The sequence below is a fragment of the Ambystoma mexicanum genome, chromosome 6p (assembly GCF_040938575.1).
Source record: "Ambystoma mexicanum isolate Mex_15411 chromosome 6p, UKY_AmexF1_1, whole genome shotgun sequence".
NCBI lineage: Eukaryota > Metazoa > Chordata > Amphibia > Caudata > Ambystomatidae > Ambystoma > Ambystoma mexicanum.
This window is the reverse complement of record NC_090935.1, coordinates 265,803,371-265,822,810: the sequence shown is the minus strand read 5'-3', so window position 1 is coordinate 265,822,810 and position 19,440 is coordinate 265,803,371.

Sequence of the window (19,440 nt, the reverse complement as noted above, 5' to 3'; positions counted from 1 at the left end):
ATCAGCCTTTGTCGGATCACTTAGAATCGTCTGCAGTGTTCAGACCCAAATGAACATGTTTATGGGCCCATTTCAACATAAGGGCTCCCTTGCTTAGAGCGAAAAACGGTCCGAGACACCCATGGTGAACATACATTATAATGGAGACAAAGAAATACAGTCAGGGGTTAATAGCTGCCGATTATCACGAGAGAGCCAGCCAGCATGGAGCTGAAACACTAAATGCCCACTGAAAAACTAAAACTCCTTCTTTGTCAGCAATTGGTTTATGTGGAGGTATCAGTGGTAAAAGACAAAAAGTAATAACACCACTTCTGTGAGTTCTTTATTTAAACACTATTTATAGCACATTACTGCCTTTCAATTGACTCCCCTTTCCTTCTCAAACTCATGCACACCCCAAGCACGTTATTCAAATTGTAATTAGAAAGCAATGCCTCATTTGTTTCCAAACAAGGGAATATTTCCATAATGTAATTTAAATATTCATCACCATCCACTAAACTGTCTTATTTATACTGCTTCTAAAATGTCATTTATTTAGAGTAGGCCCAACCTGTGTGTGATACAGAACTCCCACTGCTGTAATGCTCTTCCAGCAGTGGTGCAACACCATTGAGCTGACCGGGCTTCAGAGGCTCCTCCACCCAACATTTTTGGCTATGTTGACTTGACCTGGCTGACCTACAGAGCCGGACAGAACAGGACACAGATGATAAACATGCCCACAATAAAGCATTTCATTGTAACCACCTACATTCATATGCATACATTTTTAGCAAATGGGAATCGTGATGTGGGGTTAATACTTGCATGCCATACGAGTGGAAGGGTAGAGAGGGGACAGGAGGCGGCTCATTCTGACAGCAGTCCCTAAGTGGAAGTTTTACTTCTTTCAGACTTAAAGGAGAGGGAAGTGCTTGTGACATTGAAGCTGCACTAGAATAGTCCCATTAGAATGTGTAAAGAGGTTGGATGCAACCCACACAAATAGGTTTGCCCCTCCCCCACCATCTCTGAAGTTAGCACTTCTCCTAAAATGTGAAGGGTTAGCCACCCCCCAAACTGTAGGTTTTGTTGCGCCCATGCTTTCCAGTGCTCAAACATGTGTGTGAAAGTTTGAATGCTAGGCAGCAGAACAGCTCTCAGGAACCTGACAGGACCCTTGGAGAGTGCTCTGCTGCCCGGTGTTTAAACTTTGCTTCACACACGGTGTTTAAACTTTGCTTCACACAAATTTGTTAGCCCTGGAAAGGCCTTCCCTCATCCTGCAGACCCCCTCCACAGCTCAGAGCAAAAGCAGGACTTTTGCAGTCCAAGAGAGGGGGTCCCAGAACAGAGGACCTGGCGTCGGCCACTCCAGCCTGCCTATGATCTGTGATTTTGGTAGGGTCATCCTACAGAGATCACAGCTCACAGGAAGGTTCACCACCGAGGGCTTGACTAAGAAAGACAAATGTAATACTTTTTAAAAATAGTTTGCAGGGTCTGCCTCACAGGCTAATGAGCAAAGGCACACCTCTGTTAATAAGTCTGCAAGGCTGAGTGTGTCTGATGAATTAGAAAGGGAATTACAAAAAAAAACACTTATCGTGTCCCATCACAGCAGCTCCTTCCATCTGGTTCAGCCTGCGGGTGCTCCTCATGTGTCCTTGTCTGGTAGTAGTGTGCTATCTTCAACACACATAGTAATGTTACTGGAACCTAAGGCATGTTCAGGAACTTGGGGAAAAAGTAACAAAACCAAACTTTCTCTTTTGCAAGTTCCCGAATGTGGGTGGGACAGTGACATCACAGTTTCATCGACTTCCAAATTCCCAGCCTCTGAGCATTGGAGAAGGGTCAATGTTCAGAGGGTGGTAGGAACTAACACCTGGCCCACCCTCAGCTCCCTGCCCCCTTTCTTACCTCTTGCACAGACTGGGGTGGGGTCTACAAAGTCTGTTTGAGGGACAGGACAGGGGGCTGGGTGTTAAGAAAAGTATGCCTGGAGGAATTTCTTTCTTAACGCCCGCAGGCATCCTTTTCAGCCACACTTGTCAGCTTTTAAGTGCTGGCCCGGGATGGCTAATCCTGCGCATGTGCAACGGGGATAGCACTGTGTCCATGAGTGACAGAATGTTCCTGTTATTCATGGACATGGTGAGGAGTGTCATTGTTGGTGGGGCTCTGCCCCTCAGGCCCCAATGGACTAACCACCCCTGCCCACAGCACATCTGTGCTAGATTTATAACTCACCCACTATCCAGGTCATTGTCCTCTGTGCCTCTCCATATATCCTGGCAGTGTGCTGTTCAGTATGACCATGGCAACGTGGGTAGAACCAGGGTAGCAGGCACATCAGTGGGTGATGCTGAGGTTGGGGTCGCAGGTCACCTGCACATTCAGGGAGTGATAGTGTTTGCAGTTTCGGTACACTGCTTCGTGGGCCTGGGGGGCCACCAGTGTAACATGGGTACAGACCAGGGCAGCAATCACATTTGGCATTTGGGCAATGGCATAGAACTGTGCCGTCATGGCATTAACCTGGCTGCACAAAATGTAGGCTGTGCCATCCATGCATAAAGGCCGCAGAGTGCTGGAAGGTGACAGTTCCAAGGAATTGTAGGGCAGACACTAGTTTCAGCAGTGAGGACACATCTGTCTGGGTGTTTATCCTGCTCCCTATGTCGTCCTGTATTGTGGTGAGAAGCTCTGTTATGGTCTCCATGTTGAGGCGATACAGGGTGACCAACTGGCTGTCAGTGAGGGTGCAAGGTGAGGGCCTGACCCTTGGGTTTGGGGCATGCCTGGTGTGGGGTCTCCTCCTCCTGCCCGGTACCCCCTGTACTCCCTGTGCCCTGGCCTGGTTGTCGACCCTCTCTACTTCCAAGCACAGCATGAGCAGCTGCCTGTCCCAGCTCACAGTGGCTAGCAGAAGCATAGTGTTGGAAACAATGTTTGGGGTAGTGGTGTGCCCCATGTAGCACTATGAGGTGACTTGGGATGACCTGTGGCTTCATTTCAGGCTGTTCACAAAAATTGAGAGACCCTACGTGAAACTCCTTGTTGCCTATGAATAATTATTGGTGGGGTAGATATCCAACCTTTTTGTGTTTCTGAACTGTCACATGGAAGACACCCCTTCTAAAAATGTATGGCACCCCTGTGTTTGTTTTGTGGCTTCATTTCAGGCACCTGTGTTCATTTACCTCCAGCTGGAGGTAACTGTGCCGTATTTTTAGCAGTATTAGCGCCGGTTTTCTGCGCTAAATCCGCCAAAACTTGGACTTGGGATGCAGCTGTATTTGCACGTCGTGTGCCCGGCATAATAGCGCCAGATGATTTTACAGTCAGTAGTATTTGCACTAGCTCATTATTAGGAGGATCAATATCGGCGGCAATAATTACATTACCGCCACTTTTAAGGGTTACTTCCAGACTTTTGACTTAGCCCTTAGACTGAAAGATAACTTTATGTCATGATTTAAGTAACTGTATGATGTTGTTTGAGCACAATCGACTTTTGAGATTTTTTCTAAATTCAATATGTTAAAGCTCTTCTATTTTAAATGAATTAGACAGCAAGTCAAAAGATTCAGCACATTCCACACAGAAGAACCAAATCTCTCAGATGCTGTCTCTGTGAATCAAGACAATGTGTGTTGTCGCTGCAGGTGCATTCAACACAGCGAACAATGGCATTTGAATAAATGTATAGCTTCAGATAAGCATGCACACAAAACTCTAGGATGTATCATTTAGGTTTTGCCTTAAAAAGTTAATTTGGGTGTATGTATATTCTGAAATGTTTGCATCCATAAATACCTATATCTACTATCATACAGTGAACCACTCACTTAATACACGTGAATGACCTGTGCAAAATAAACTCTTCTGACCTCATACACTTTGCATGTGCAATATAAATGTCCATGAAAGGAGGCAGGGCGGTGTTTGTTTGCTGTAGTTCTGCGTTAATCAAACCCTCCCCAGTCAAATGAAAATCAAACTGCAGAATCCAGGCACAAACAGTAGGTATCCAAGCATATCTGCCCACATTACTATTCGATGTTGGCATAGAAGCCGGCACTAATCTTAATTTCAAGGGAAGGCTAATTTACACATTTCTATTAATCCGTGTTTCGCTAGACCAAGAAATACATAATTGACGCTAAGGATAGCAGTAATGTACACAAAACAAGACCAACCTCCTTTTGCCCCTAGTATTGTTTGATAAGATATGAAGATGATTTCATATATTTGGAGCAATTGAGAATATTGCAGAGAAATATGGGGAGAGGAAGTGGGAGGAGAGAAACACAGGTTGGCAATTCAAGAAAGAAAATAGAGCCTTTAAGATTACTCAGAATTAAATCATTTTCTTCCTGCTGGAGATGTGCGAGTAGTGAGTTCCAAAGAGTGGATGGCAACATTTGGACAGAAACCCCATATAATTCCAGAGACTGCTTCGAGGATCCTGCAACATTTATCACTGCAGAGTCTGAGGATCATTGGAATCTTACTGGCTGGAAAACCTTCATTAATTTCTTGAGGCATGCCGGGCCTTGCTCACACAATCCTTTGTGGTTCATGCAGAGAAGTTTGAATTTCATTCCATAGGTAACAGGGAGTCTGTGGAAAAAGGCATGGACATGAGAAGTGTAATCATGTGGCTTAAGATTGTAGATCAGACTTGCAGCTGTGTTCTGTATGGTTTGAAGTTTCACAAAGGGAGATTTGTGTGGCCGGAGTAAAAGTAATTAATATAGTCGAACCTGGACAGTGTTGTGGCTCTTAGGAGAGAAGCTCTGTTGGAAGTGGAAATTAATATTGGGATGCCACAGACTAGCTAAAGTTGAAGATTATGAAATTTGGCCCTTTGGTTAATTTGGTTCTGAAAAGTCAGTGTTGTTTCATAGTGGAAGTCTGGGTTCAACATTGATTTGGAAGGGAAGGGACTGGCCCAATTTCTGATTGTCAGGTGGTGGAAAATGGAATCGGGTGTGAGCATTCCTGATTTTTCTCCATTAAAGGTGGGTTTGCTGAAGTTCATCCATTCCTGTATCACTTTGAGATTGCTTTGAAGAGAGCTGAATGGTGTCATGAATCATAAGATTCTGACACTTCTCCCCAAGGGGGAGCTTTTCGCTGTGAGGCTAGAGAGGTAAGACCGCTCCACAATACCCTCCCTAGTTGTAGAGGGAAGCAAGTCCTCACGGTTAGAGACTACCCCTGAGTCAGATGATGAGACTTATGTGCAGTCGCAGGTAAGTGTTTCTGGCAGGGATTCTGTTCTGTCCAACCCACCTGGACCAGGGGTAGAACCCTCTATGGGGATGTCAGTGTTGGTAGGTCCGCCTTTGGCGGTTACGGATGCAGGGTCACACTCCACAGCATCTGATCCTGTTCCTGGGCCAGCAGATCAGAGGGGGGATTGCAGTCCTGCAGCCTCAGGCAGTGCAAGCACAGCAAGGTGCAGATCGCCTTGCCCCAAACAGGTGTGGTACCCGTTGACGCGGTGGCCGTGCGCCACCAGGCAATACTGTATGGGAAAACTCCATGTACGGTACAGCAACCCAACAGGTAGCATCAGTAGAAATGATGGCTCAGGCAATGGAGAGGGTGGCCACTTCCATTATCCCCACTGAAAGGCAGATGGAGCAACAACAGCAGGCAACAGACTCCATTTGCCAATCACACAGGGAAGACATGTTGGCGTCCAACAGGGAGCGACGGGCGGCACTGGAGACTCTGCACAAATCCATATCAATAGAGTCCCAGGGCCACAGGGAAGCCCTGAGGGTAGAACTCCATAATCTCAGGCAGAGTCTGCTTGAACTTGAGGCTTCCCGAAATGTTAGGGCAGAACAGCAGCTGGAGCAGCTCACATGTTTGCTCTCAGCTGAGCTGCATACAACACGTGAGGAGATCCTGGCATCACACGAGGCCATGCGTGCAGAAATGCAGGCAACCCGTGATGTGCTGCATGGGGATCTCCGCACTTTAATCCTCCAGAATCAGACCTTCCAGACCCGCATGCTTGCTGCCATGGAGGACCATACCAGGGCTTTGCGTGGGCTGCCTCCCATAGTGCCACCGCCTCCTGATGCAGCAGCAGAGGATGAGCAGAGCGACAGCAGTTCTCCCACAATGGCATAGCCATGCAGGCCATGAGCCCAAGGAGGTATTTTTTTTTTCGCAACATCCACGCAGGTGGGTGTTGGTGTGCACCCTGTCCTAGAACCTCCTGGGTGGCCTCCCCCACCCCCCTGGCCCCCACATGGCCATTTTTTGATTTTTGATATTTATTTTTACAGTGTGTTGCCTTGTGTGGCTCCCGTGGGCATCCACTGTATTCCGGCTGGGCACATGCAAGCTTGTCCTGAGTTTGGGTTAGATGCTTGGGTTTGTGAGACACACACCCCTCCTGCTTCCCGTTTCCATGGACTTGCAAAGGGTGTGACCAAGTGACAGTGAATTACACAGTGACGTTGGGCTCCCATGAGCTGTGTGAGCAGTCTGTAGTCAATACTGTGTAGACATCCCTAGTGGATATATTTGTTGTATTGTACACTGCATGGTGTATTGATATGTGCTTGTGCATCCATGTATTCCTCCTAATGTGCAGGTTCCTTACTCATGTCTTCACGAGGCCGTCTACTTTGCAGATGCAGTTCATGTTGTATGCAGTACACTGAGACATTTGCGTGGCAGCAACACTCTACAGTTGTAAGGGGTCGATGTGCTGGCGTATTCAGGTTATAAGACTACTACTACTTGAACTTAGTACTGTCATGTTTAGCATTGTGTTGGTGGTATTTGGTAATGTGTGCTGTTAGTTATACGTTACTGGGAGCATATTGTGTGTGGGCAGTTTCCATTAGGGACAGTGTACTTTGTGACACTTGTGTCAGGTCTTGTGCATTGCTTTGTTTGCTTTCACATTGCATGACATGCCATGGTGTGTTTGGTGGTGGAGCTGGGGAGGGGTGGGTGACATGGCACTGTTCTCATGTTGTATTTAGCAAGGGGGTAATGAATTTCTCAGCATAGATGTATATCTTTTGATGACACAGCATTGGTGGTGTTTGGGTAGGTAGGGATGCACACAATGTAACACTTCCAGGTGATCAATCTCAGGATGGTATGGTTGTGACAGTTGAGTATCCCTTATGTCATCATCATTGATTGTCAGCTGGTATGTGCCAGGGCTATGTGCACTCCACAGGGGTGTGATTTTAGGTGAAGTAATTAGCCACCAGCTGTGTACGGGCTGCCTCACCACGTGCCCTTTCCCCTCCCATGCGCAGCGGGTGTGCATGTGGTTGGGGATGTGGGGGCACCACCATGTCCACTGGCAGGCCCCGGCGTGTTGCAACGTTGTGCATGACACATGCTGCCACTATGATCCTGCACACTACTGGGGCAGCATACAACAGCTGCCCACCAGAGCGGTCAATGGAGCGAAAGCGTGACTTGAGCACTCCGAATGTGCGCTCCACTTTGCCCCGGGTTGTAATATGGGCTGTGTTGTATTTTACCTCGGGTGGCGTGGTGGGGTTCCGAATTGGCGTCATCATGTGGGTGCTCAGAGGGTAGGCACTGTCCCCTAGGGAGGTGGTGATGGGTATCATTAGTGGGGTTGTGACATTACTCAGTATCTGACATGCATGCATGTGCAGTGGCATTTATACTCACCAAGCAGCCATGTATCGCCATGCCGCCCAGCTTCTAGGTCCCGGTTTAGGGTTGACATTCTGTAAATGAAACTGTCATGGGTGGACCCTGGATAGTTTGTTTGTTTGTTTGTTTGTTTGTTTTATTCACTTATAATGCGCACCAAACCCAAAGGTAGCCGGGCGCAGCAGTACAGAAAATGCGAAGCTTAGGTTGCAGGGTGGGGTCATGGGATACATACACTGTACAAATACAAAATACAAAATATAGATGCACAATATCACAGGAAGGCATAGACCGTGGGTTGCCATCCATGCCTGGACCATGATATACACCCTATTCACCAAGGCCAAATCCTTGTTGTAGTCCCCGGAAAGTGGGAGGAGAATCTGGGTATCATCTGCATAGTTGGTGTAGGTGATACCAAGATGGTCCAGATCATCAAAAAGGGGCATAGTGAATATGTTGTAGAGAGTCGGGGAGATGCATGAGCCCTGAGGGACTCCACATCGGATGGGGATTGGGTCCGCCGCTGCCGAGGGGGAGAACACCCTCATAGTCCTATCACTGAGGAAGGATTCAATCCAAGATATGGCCTCCTTGGAAAAATGTGCGGCTGAGTCTAAATGGCTGCAAAGTACTCCATGGTCTACAAGGTCGAATGCCGCCGAGAGGTCTAGCAGCAAGAGGAGAGCCATTTTACCTTTATCTCTTATTTCATCTATTTGTGCCTTTAGGTCGATGAGGGCAGTCTCTGTACCATGTTGTGGACGGAATCCTGATTGGCGCTCTCCTAAGAGTTTATGTTGTTCCAGGAAACTTTGGATTTGATTGTAGGCGATCTTATCCAGGATTTTGAGCAGGAAGGGGACTGTTGTAATGCGGCGGTAGTTTGTGGGTATAAGAGGGTCTAGCGTTTGCTTTTTAAGCAATGGTAGTACCCAGGATTGTTTTAAGTTGGTGGGTACCGTGCCGGACGTGAATGAGGAGTTGACAAGTTTGGCGATAAACGGGGAGAGATCTCTAGCTGCGTCTTTTATAAGCTGGGCAGGGCAGGAATCGCCCTGGCAGTTAGACGGCTTAAGAGAGAGGATGACTTTCTCCACCTCGAGAATCGATGTTTTGGAAAACATGAATCGTGTGGCTGTGTTCTGGGTCTTTGGGGTAGGGTCTGTAATGAGGTTGTTAGTCTTGGAATGATGAGTAAGGGAGGCTTTCTTTTTGGTTATTTTTGTTTGGAGTAGGGAGATTTTATTGGATAAGGCTAGCTGAATGTTGGAGCACCAAGTTTTGTCTTTGGTGCATGTATCCGTAATGGGGATGGGTGACTCTAGTTCTTTGAGGATGGTGAATAGTTCCCTCATGCTTGAATTGGCGTTGGAGATCCACTTATTAAAGGAGTTCTGTTTGGCCAGATGGATTTCTTTTTTATATTGGGAGGAGATTTCTGTTAGTTTCATTTTATGGTCTACTGAAGGGGTGAGCCTCCATGCTGTTTCGCAGCTCCTCTTAAGTAGTCGCAAATCCTTTAGTTCGGGGGTAAACCATTTATTTAGGTGAGATTTGGGTTTACTGTTTCTGAGTTTCAAGGGTGCGATGTTGTCGAGGGTAGTTAGCATAATTTTATTGTACTCGTTGACTAGTGTTTCTGGGTCTAGATGATCTGCTAATCCGTTAAGTGTAGGTAGAATGGCCGGGATCACTGTGTCTCTGGAGATGCTCTTTTTGTTTCTTGTTAGGCAAGGCGGGGCCATGATGGAGGCTGGTGGAAGTGGTCTGGAGGTAGATAATTCAAATGACAGGAAGAAGTGGTCTGACCAAGGTTGAGGGATAATAGCTTTGATATTGGCAGTGCAATTGTAGTCTACTAGCCAATCAAGGATTCTTCCCTTATTATGTGTAGGTGCAAGAGTTTTTTGCGTCATGCCCAAATTTGAGAGGGAATTGGCAATGATGGTGGCATTTTTATCTGAAGGGTCATTGAAGCCCAGATTGAAGTCCCCTAGGACAAGTAGTTGTGAAGAAGTTTTAAGGTTATTGGAGAGTGAATTATGGAGATCCTCCTCGAAGGTCCCTAAGGGACCAGGTGGTCTGTAGATGAGATGGATCGTCAAGGTTTGGGAGCTAGCTAGTGGGAGTTTGATAGTAAGTGATTCACATGAGTCAGCTGCTATTGTAGGTGAGATTCTCATATCTAAGCTGGTCTTTGCGATGATGGCAATGCCACCGCCGCGCGTGTTAGTTCTATCTTGCCTGAATATCGTAAAGTCTTCTGGGATGGCTAAGGAGAGTAGGGGTCCTGCTGCGTTGTGCAGCCAGGACTCGGTGATGGCGATGAAGTCCAGATTGTCGAGCACTATCAGGTCACAGATATCTGTGGCATATGCTATCAGGGATCTTGCATTTATTAGTGCTCCTTTGAGTAGGTGGTTTGACGGATGAGGTGGTACAGTTTTGGTCTGGGTAGTGGGAGGAAGTCTCCTATTTTTTGGGGGGACGTTGGTATTGGGCTTCTGGGTATTGGATCTTTTGTTGTTAGGAGGTAGGGTTCTAGTCAGAGGCTCATAGAGTTTCGAGAGTCTAGCTCTGAGCCTGGAGTTTCGACAGAGTAGACTACATGGGTTGCTGGGAAACTCGGATGGTGGATTCAGATCCGGGTGTTCCATACTGGTGTCAGTAGAGAGGGTGGTCATAGTGGAATTTGGTGGTCTTGTGAGCATAGTAGGGAGGCTACTGTCCTCTCTATGGTGGAAGATAATTACAGATAGGTACAATAGCAGGCTGCAAGGTATGATACTCATGATGTGGAACTGGATACACCGGGCACAGTGGGCATAGATTAGCATAAGCAATTACTAAGTTGCATAGGGCACAGTGGGCATAGATTAGCATAAGCAATGACTAAGTTGCACAAGGCACAGTGGGCATAGATTAGCATAGGCAATGACTAAGTTGCACAAGGCACAGTGGGCATAGATTAGCATAGGCAATGACTAAGTTGCACAAGGCACAGTGGGCATAGATTAGCATAGGCAATGACTAAGTTGCACAAGGCACAGTGGGCATAGATTAGCATAAGCAATGACTAAGTTGCACAAGGCACAGTGGGCATAGATTAGCATAGGCAATGACTAAGTTGCACAAGGCACAGTGGGCATAGATTAGCATAAGCAATGACTAAGTTGCACAAGGCACAGTGGGCATAGATTAGCATAGGCACTGACTAAGTTGCTTTAAGTCAGGCAAGCGGGAGATACACGGGCGGCAGCAATAAATGTTGGCAAGCAGGCTGCACGTGCTGAGTGCACATAATGTGGGCGGTGGATGTGCCATGCAGATGTAATATGCAGTGTGCAGGGACCCAGGTGAGGCTTCAAGTGAATGCAGCAAAAAGGTCACAAGTCTTACCGGAGTGTTACCGGGGATAGTTCCAGACCGTCAGAATCTGCTTTGCGATAGGCGGCATGTGTACGTTGTCTGTAAGGCAGGAAAGGGTGCCTAAAAGTCGCACTGTGAGGAGCGGAGCAGAGTCCCGCGGCGTGCCGCTAGGTGCGGACAGGGGCAGACAGGGAGGGCCTTTGTTCTGCGGGCCTTAGGTCGAGTGGGGCCGGCTTCCGCCTCCGGTCCTCGCGATCGGGGGATATGCAAATGAGGTTGCTAGGCAACCAGGGAACGCTCACGACGCGTTCAAAGCGTCGGCCATTTTGGGTGAAGGCCGTGAGTGGCAAGCGTGGGTCGTGGATCTGCCGTGTAGAGTGCCCAGGGTGCGATCCCAGGCAGGGCAGGGGGTGGAGGCCACGGATGCGAGCCTCAGGTGGAATCAGCTGTTATGCCGGGATCGATCCGGCAGTGGTGCGGATGCTGCTCAAGCAGCTCCGGTCCAGGGAGCAGCACGAGGAAGGTGCTGCAGGGCTCCTGCCCAATTCAATAATGGCAGAGGGCTGGAGGGGCAGACAGGGAGGGCCTTTGTTCTGCGGGCCTTAGGTCGAGTGGGGCCGGCTTCCGCCTCCGGTCCTCGCGATCGGGGGATATGCAAATGAGGTTGCTAGGCAACCAGGGAACGCTCACGACGCGTTCAAAGCGTCGGCCATTTTGGGTGAAGGCCGTGAGTGGCAAGCGTGGGTCGTGGATCTGCCGTGTAGAGTGCCCAGGGTGCCCAGGGTGCGATCCCAGGCAGGGCAGGGGGTGGAGGCCACGGATGCGAGCCTCAGGTGGAATCAGCTGTTATGCCGGGATCGATCCGGCAGTGGTGCGGATGCTGCTCCAGCAGCTCCGGTCCAGGGAACAGCACGAGGAAGGTGCTGCAGGGCTCCTGCCCAATTCAATAATGGCAGAGGGCTGGAGGGGCAGACAGGGAGGGCCTTTGTTCTGCGGGCCTTAGGTCGAGTGGGGCCGGCTTCCGCCTCCGGTCCTCGCGATCGGGGGATATGCAAATGAGGTTGCTAGGCAACCAGGGAACGCTCACGACGCGTTCAAAGCGTCGGCCATTTTGGGTGAAGGCCGTGAGTGGCAAGCATGGGTCGTGGATCTGCCGTGTAGAGTGCCCAGGATGCCCAGGGTGCGATCCCAGGCAGGGCAGGGGGTGGAGGTCACGGATGCGAGCCTCAGGTGGAATCAGCTGTTATGCCGGGATCGATCCGGCAGTGGTGCGGATGCTGCTCCAGCAGCTCCAGTCCAGGGAGCAGCACGAGGAAGGTGCTGCAGGGCTCCTGCCCAATTCAATAATGGCAGAGGGCTGGAGGGGCAGACAGGGAGGGCCTTTGTTCTGCGGGCCTTAGGTCGAGTGGGGCCGGCTTCCGCCTCCGGTCCTCGCGATCGGGGGATATGCAAATGAGGTTGCTAGGCAACCAGGGAACGCTCACGACGCGTTCAAAGCGTCGGCCATTTTGGGTGAAGGCCGTGAGTGGCAAGCGTGGGTCGTGGATCTGCCGTGTAGAGTGCCCAGGGTGCCCAGGGTGCGATCCCAGGCAGGGCAGGGGGTGGAGGCCACGGATGCGAGCCTCAGGTGGAATCAGCTGTTATGCCGGGATCGATCCGGCAGTGGTGCGGATGCTGCTCCAGCAGCTCCGGTCCAGGGAGCAGCACGAGGAAGGTGCTGCAAGGCTCCTGCCCAATTCAATAATGGCAGAGGGCTGGAGGGGCAGACAGGGAGGGCCTTTGTTCTGCGGGCCTTAGGTCGAGTGGGGCCGGCTTCCGCCTCCGGTCCTCGCGATCGGGGGATATGCAAATGAGGTTGCTAGGCAACCAGGGAACGCTCACGACGCGTTCAAAGCGTCGGCCATTTTGGGTGAAGGCCGTGAGTGGCAAGCGTGGGTCGTGGATCTGCCGTGTAGAGTGCCCAGGGTGCCCAGGGTGCGATCCCAGGCAGGGCAGGGGGTGGAGGCCACGGATGCGAGCCTCAGGTGGAATCAGCTGTTATGCCGGGATCGATCCGGCAGTGGTGCGGATGCTGCTCCAGCAGCTCCGGTCCAGGGAGCAGCACGAGGAAGGTGCTGCAGGGCTCCTGCCCAATTCAATAATGGCAGAGGGCTGGAGGGGCAGACAGTTGGCATATACTGAGGTGATGATTCCCTTGGCATCACATACTACCTGCACATTGATGGAATGCCAGTGCTTGCGGTTTCTATAGATGTGCTCAGATGCCCTGGGGGGACGTAGAGCAACATGGGTGCAATCATAGGCACCTAGCACTTTGGGGAATTGTTCCACCCCATATAAATCCTGTACGGCAGCCTCCCTTTCTGCAGGTGTTCTGGGCAGGTATATGTGCCTGCGGACTGATGGGCGTGCAGTCATGATACCCAACACCTGGTGTAGGCAGCATGACTGCAAGGCCTGTGACACCCCCCCACTATAGCACTTGTCCGCTGAAATGATCCAGTCGCCAAGAAGTGCAGTACATTGAGGACCTTCTCCAGGGGGCTGAGTGCTTGGGAGCACAGGGTGGGTGATGTGAGGTTATCCTCCCACTCACTCACCAGGTCGAGTATTATGAGAGGTGGAAACCTGTACCTCCCATACACCTGGTCATCAGGCATCCCAAAAAGGCTGGTTCTGGGTGTAAAAATTCTGGGCCTGACTATCCTCCTCCTCCTCCTGCGGTATCCCACGACCACTGCTGCTAGGAACGGTATATTCATCTTGGCGTCTGGGCTTGTTTGTTGTTGGCGCGCACTTTTATGCTGCGCGGGTCACGTACGCCTGCTTCCTGCTGGCGTACGTGTTTCCGGATTAGCGCGTCTTTTTTGGCACACGCATTAGCCCCGTTCAATTCCATGAATACATGTTGTAGACGCGCGTGTGGGCGTTCCGAGCATTTGCCTCCTGTAGTTCCCCCATGACGCCCACATCATTGTTCCCCATTCCGCGTGTTACGCCCCTGTTCCGCCTACTTTTGTTGTGTGCACTGCGCTATGTGCGTTTTCGCTGTGCGCTTAGCGCACGCTGTTTGGAGACGTGTGCGCTAGCGCGTGCCACGCAGAATTTTAGCGCACATCCAGGGATTTACACGCGCACAGACTTCCATGAATTACTGTGCGTTGGTTTTGCTGTGACTTTCGCACTTGCACTGCTATTCGCACGCTTTCGCAAGCTTGCGCCGAAAATTTCAGCGCACATTAATTCCATTAATCGGCCTCTTATAGTTTACAAACCAGTGTACTGTGCAATTTAATCAGTTTCTGTTTTTGTTATGGTACAGTACATTTCTTTCTTTGTTTTCAGTGTTTACTTGTTGTTTCTGGCTAATGTTCTATCTGTTGGCTTGATGCAGATTGTTAGATACCTGTTGGCGAATTCTTACTGGTTATAGTTTTTTATTTATATTCTCAAGTTGCTCATCTATCTGTTGGGTTGTTGCAGATTTTTGGGGCAGTTAGATACCTGTTGGCATATTCTAACTGTTTATTTCTTGTTATAATTTAGTTGTATTGATTTATTTGTTTGGTTGTTGCAAAATCTTGGGCCAGTTATATACCTGTTGACATATTCTAACTGTTTATTTCTGGTTAAAATTTAGTGGTATTTATTTATTTGTTTGGTTGTGGCAGAATCTTGGGGCAGTTACATACCAGTTGGTGTATTCTAACTTTTTTGGGGCAGTTAGATACCTGTTGGCGTATTCTAACTGTTTACAGTTTTCTAATTGAAGTTTTATTAATATTTATGCACAGATTCGGTATAAAATTTTGGTTTTAAGAATATTAAATAAGCATTTATAAGATTTTCTGTTAATCTCTGATTTAGAGTAATAGTACTATCATTACATTCGGACATTCCACAATTTTTTTTTATTTTTATATATATGCAGTGTAGTGACCTGTATTGGTTGTGGCTCCTGTTTGGTAGATTATGCCTATTGTGAAGGTTTTCTTACCAAGCGATACTTGACCATGTGTGAATCCAGTCAGCTTGCAGTTGTTTTTGGTACCAACTGCATTGTAACGGAGAAGCATTAGTATTACGTATTTACTATGTGTTTGTATTTGTAAGGTGGAGCGATTATCTGAATTGCAGGAAGTACATAATCTGCCATGGTTTGCATTTTGTACAAGTTGCTGAAATGGAATGGATTCACAGTTAGGTATGGATACATACACAAAGCGTTCATTAGGGATTTGTTCCTGTGGCACAATGTTGCAGAGAGTGCATGTATGTTTCCACATCTATGAAATCTTGTGAGTTTATAGTGAATTTCACCATTCCAGCACAGTAGTCCAATTCTTGTCTTATTCCATGAACACTGTATGTGTTGTCAGGACTGTTGCTTGCATTTCTATGAAGGACTAACATTTGCAAACACAATTGGTCTGTATTGTGTAGGTAAATGTTGTCAACAATTGGTGGCAATTGGAATAGAATATGTATTGCTACATTTGCGTACCAATTTACACCAGTTATATTTGAAAATTTGAATGGACTAAATAGTTCTGTGTCCAAGTCATTTTTTCGGAGTGTGTATTGCTTCTTTGAAGAAGTACCTGAGTTACTTTGAGTAGTAGATTCTTCTTTGGTTGTAGTAATTGATGAAGTATTAGCTTCTTTTACTCTCTTTGGAGGATTTGCAGTGAGATCCTGTTGCATTTCTGTGTGAAATAGTTTTCTGTTACAATGTTTTGTTTTTTTGTGGAACAGGATAGGTTTTTAGATGGGGGATGTACAGTGAACATAGTCTATTGTATTCTAAAATGCAAGGAACATCAGCGTTTACTTTACTTGCATCAGAGTTGATTATAAATAGATGTGATAGTGCTACATAGCTCGTGCCTTCTTTAAAGACTGTGTTCCCAATATCAGTTAATGCTTTATCTAGGGTAAGACCTTGCGATTTATGAATGGTGACTGTGTATGCTAGAGTTGAGAAAATTGCTCTCTGCGTACATACATGTCTTTGAAAAGAAGGAATCAAGCTGTTGAGCGTCCTATCTTTTTTACTTATGATAGTTTGTCAAAGAGAATATTGACAAACTGAATGTTGTTGTCACGTGGGTATTTTTGAAAGCCAACAACTGTACCAAGTGTTCCATTATCTAGTCCTTGCACCAGGTCAAGGTAACGTTTAAGCATTACTCTACAGTTTAAAGTTAAATTTAATATTTTCTGCAAACCAGCTGTGTTGGAGAGAGAGTTTTCTAAGGTATTTAGACTTGTTGTGGCTTATTGACACATGGGTAGTCTCATACCATGTACGTCCAGTTTGTGTGTGGAACACATTTCAATTATTGGTTGCATTTCTTTTTTCAACATTGTTCCATTGAATTTTGAACAGCTTGCAAGAGTTGGCATCAAGGACATACAAGTGACATTTTTCTGTGTTCATTTTTCCATGACATCATTAGCACATGAATTATGGCCATACAGTGCATGGATGTGCCGGGTTTTTAATATTGATTGTGCTTCTTTAGAAGGTACACCAACTGTAATCCTTTTTAAAATGTTGGTGTATGTGAGGTCTGCCGACCGGCTCATGTTTTCTGTTAATTCTCTGTATTGGAAATGTTGCCAAAGGTTGACCTATGCTACCAACAGTTTTACGGCAGAGTTTGTGTCCTAAGGTTTAAAAAATAGGTTCACCTTTCACTTGTGTCAATTGAAGAAGATCTCCAAAAACAATCATGTGTTTTTCTCTAAAGAGCTTTTCGTAGTTTGTTTTGAGTACTTCTTGTAATCTGTGGTAAATCAAGGCCAACATTAGGTTGGAGAACATGCTCACTTCATCTATTAGTAGCATTTTCATTTGTTTTAACACTCTACGTAGTTCCATTGCAGCTTCTGTAGAAATTTTGTAATATTCTATTTTGTTTTGGTGTTCTACTGGTAGGAGTAATAATCGGTGTAAAGTGACACTGCCTATGTTGTAGGCAGATAAACCTGTGGGGCAGTTACAACAGCTGACAGTTTGTTGAAGGAACTTGCTGATGATTTTGATTAAGAATGTTTTGCCTGAACCAGCTTGACCACTGACGTATAGTAGTATAGGTTTGTAATTTTGGCAGGTACATTCTTTATTTTCATGTTGTACACCATGTGCAATTTCTTTTGTTACTTCTTGAAAAATGGTACGCTGCTCATTGTTCAGTTTTGATTGCAGTACATTTAAGTCTTCTGTATCTTCTTCATAGTGACACATGGTGTTTTCTACTTCTGTCATAGCTAATTCTGCCTCATTTCCTATTATCAACTGTCCCAGTGTTTCTTGGCTTCCTGTTATAGAAGGTTGATTACTGTTGGGAGTGTCTTTATCTAGTTGGGCCTGGAGTTCTTCTTCGTGTTGCTGTTCATTGTGCAACATTGTTTTGTACTGTGTCAAGTTTACATCGTTATTGTGCCTTCCCTTGCTTTGAAAGCGTCTTCAAAGGAGTCATAGATATCTAGTAACTCTTCTTCTTTTCTCCATGGTTTAAAAAGTTGTTGCAGGGACATATAATGTAGTTCTTTATGTTGAGGAGTTTTAAATGACAATTCCATATGATTAATTAAGCTTCGTTTGGTAATTTTCACTAAGCTGCCTTCACAATTTGTCACTCTATATCTACCTTTATTTTCATCTGGTTTTATATTATTTGTGTATGTGAAGTTTTGGGCTATGTGGCATAGAGACATGGTTTCTAAAGTGGTACTCCTCTTTGGGTAGTATGTGTCCAGTAAATTGTTTTTCAAAATGTCTTGGCTGTTGGGATCATTTTTGGCTATTGTTTCTATGTCGTCGTATGATTTGAGAGCTCTTTTTCTAGATTTAGCAGGACCGAGACTTAGCCATACTATATTTTCAGATTTTCCATACAAAACAGTGCTGGTTAAACGATCTGCAGCTTCATAGCAGCCACATTCTCTATAAGATAGCATGTTCATGCCTAAGCTGTACAATTTCTGAGACAGTGTTTTGTCCGATGATAGGTCATCCAAGAGGTCTTGAAGCTCTGTTTTTTCTGCTTTGGTTAAGTAGGCTGTAACATATCGTGCAACTCCAGTGGAATTGTCTGCAATGTACTGCACATCTATGTTTGCATTCCATAAGAGGGCAATGATTGCATTGTAATCATTGATATATTTTGCTTCTTCTGTTCTTTTTATGTAATATGTGTTCTTAGGTGATTTACCTTTAACACTATGTCTAACTGAAGACATGAAGTTGTTTACTTGACCTGTTGCTGTAACTGGTCTAGGGAAACCAAAGCGTAATTTGGTGTAGTATTTCCCTTTGTTTTTATATTTGCGACGACAATGTTCTCCACATTTGCTTCTTTGAAATTGTACAATTTGTGCATGAAGATCACTATTTGTTGCTTCTGATGGAATTTCATAAGTGACATATTTTTCGATAAACTGTAAAACAGTGGCATCATTATCTTGACCAAATTTAGGAGCATCTTTAATCCATAAAAACATGTGGATATGTGGTGCTCCTCTGGCTTGGTATTTTTTTCTCCAAAAGAAGTGTTGCACTTCTCTGAGGGGTGGAACAGGTTTATTACAAATAAAGAGTAGTATAGCAATGAAGCAATGATGGAAATATCTTGAAACATTAACAGGATCTAGAGAGCAAAGTCCTCCCGGTGTTATTATATTTATTTGTTTTGTTTTTGTTTGATATGCGTAGGAAATCATGTAAATCTTCCCATGTATATTCTGCACAACTTAATGTAACAAACCAAGTGGGTGGCCCAAGGTTTCTTATCATACAACGTACATCTCCGTGACGTCATAACCAGTACTCTTTAGTACCACGCATGTTTGCTAACAGATTTGTAATGCCTGATTGTAAAACCTCATCTTTTTCTTGCACTTTTTGTACACTTATTGCATAGCTGATATATTTTGAAAGTGGGTACCTGATTTCAATGTGTGTGCAACTCCATAGCATAGAATTGCTAGTTCACTTTCAAAGAGTAGGTAAAATATGTATTCCACATTTTGTCTAAATCTGGGATCTTCAGAATACATTTGTAACGAGCGGTATTCTGATGCTGTTATTTGAGTGTCTATCATCGTACCTTCCTCCTTTCTCTGTAGGAAAGAGTAGAGGAAAAGCACGTGCTTCTATACTTTTTTCCCAGATGCTGATTGGTGATCCTTTGGTTTGTCCTTTGGTATGTTTCTAGTGCATCATCTATGGTGGCTTTAGAGTGTAATGGATGAATTGTATAATGGTCTAAAGTATTGGATACTGTAGCAGGATCTAGAAGTCCAAATCGACCAGTTTCTGGTGACTTTTGAATTATTTCAGTCGTTTCGCTCAGGTTTTCTTCAATATTAATTTCTTTGTAGTATTCATTGTTGTCT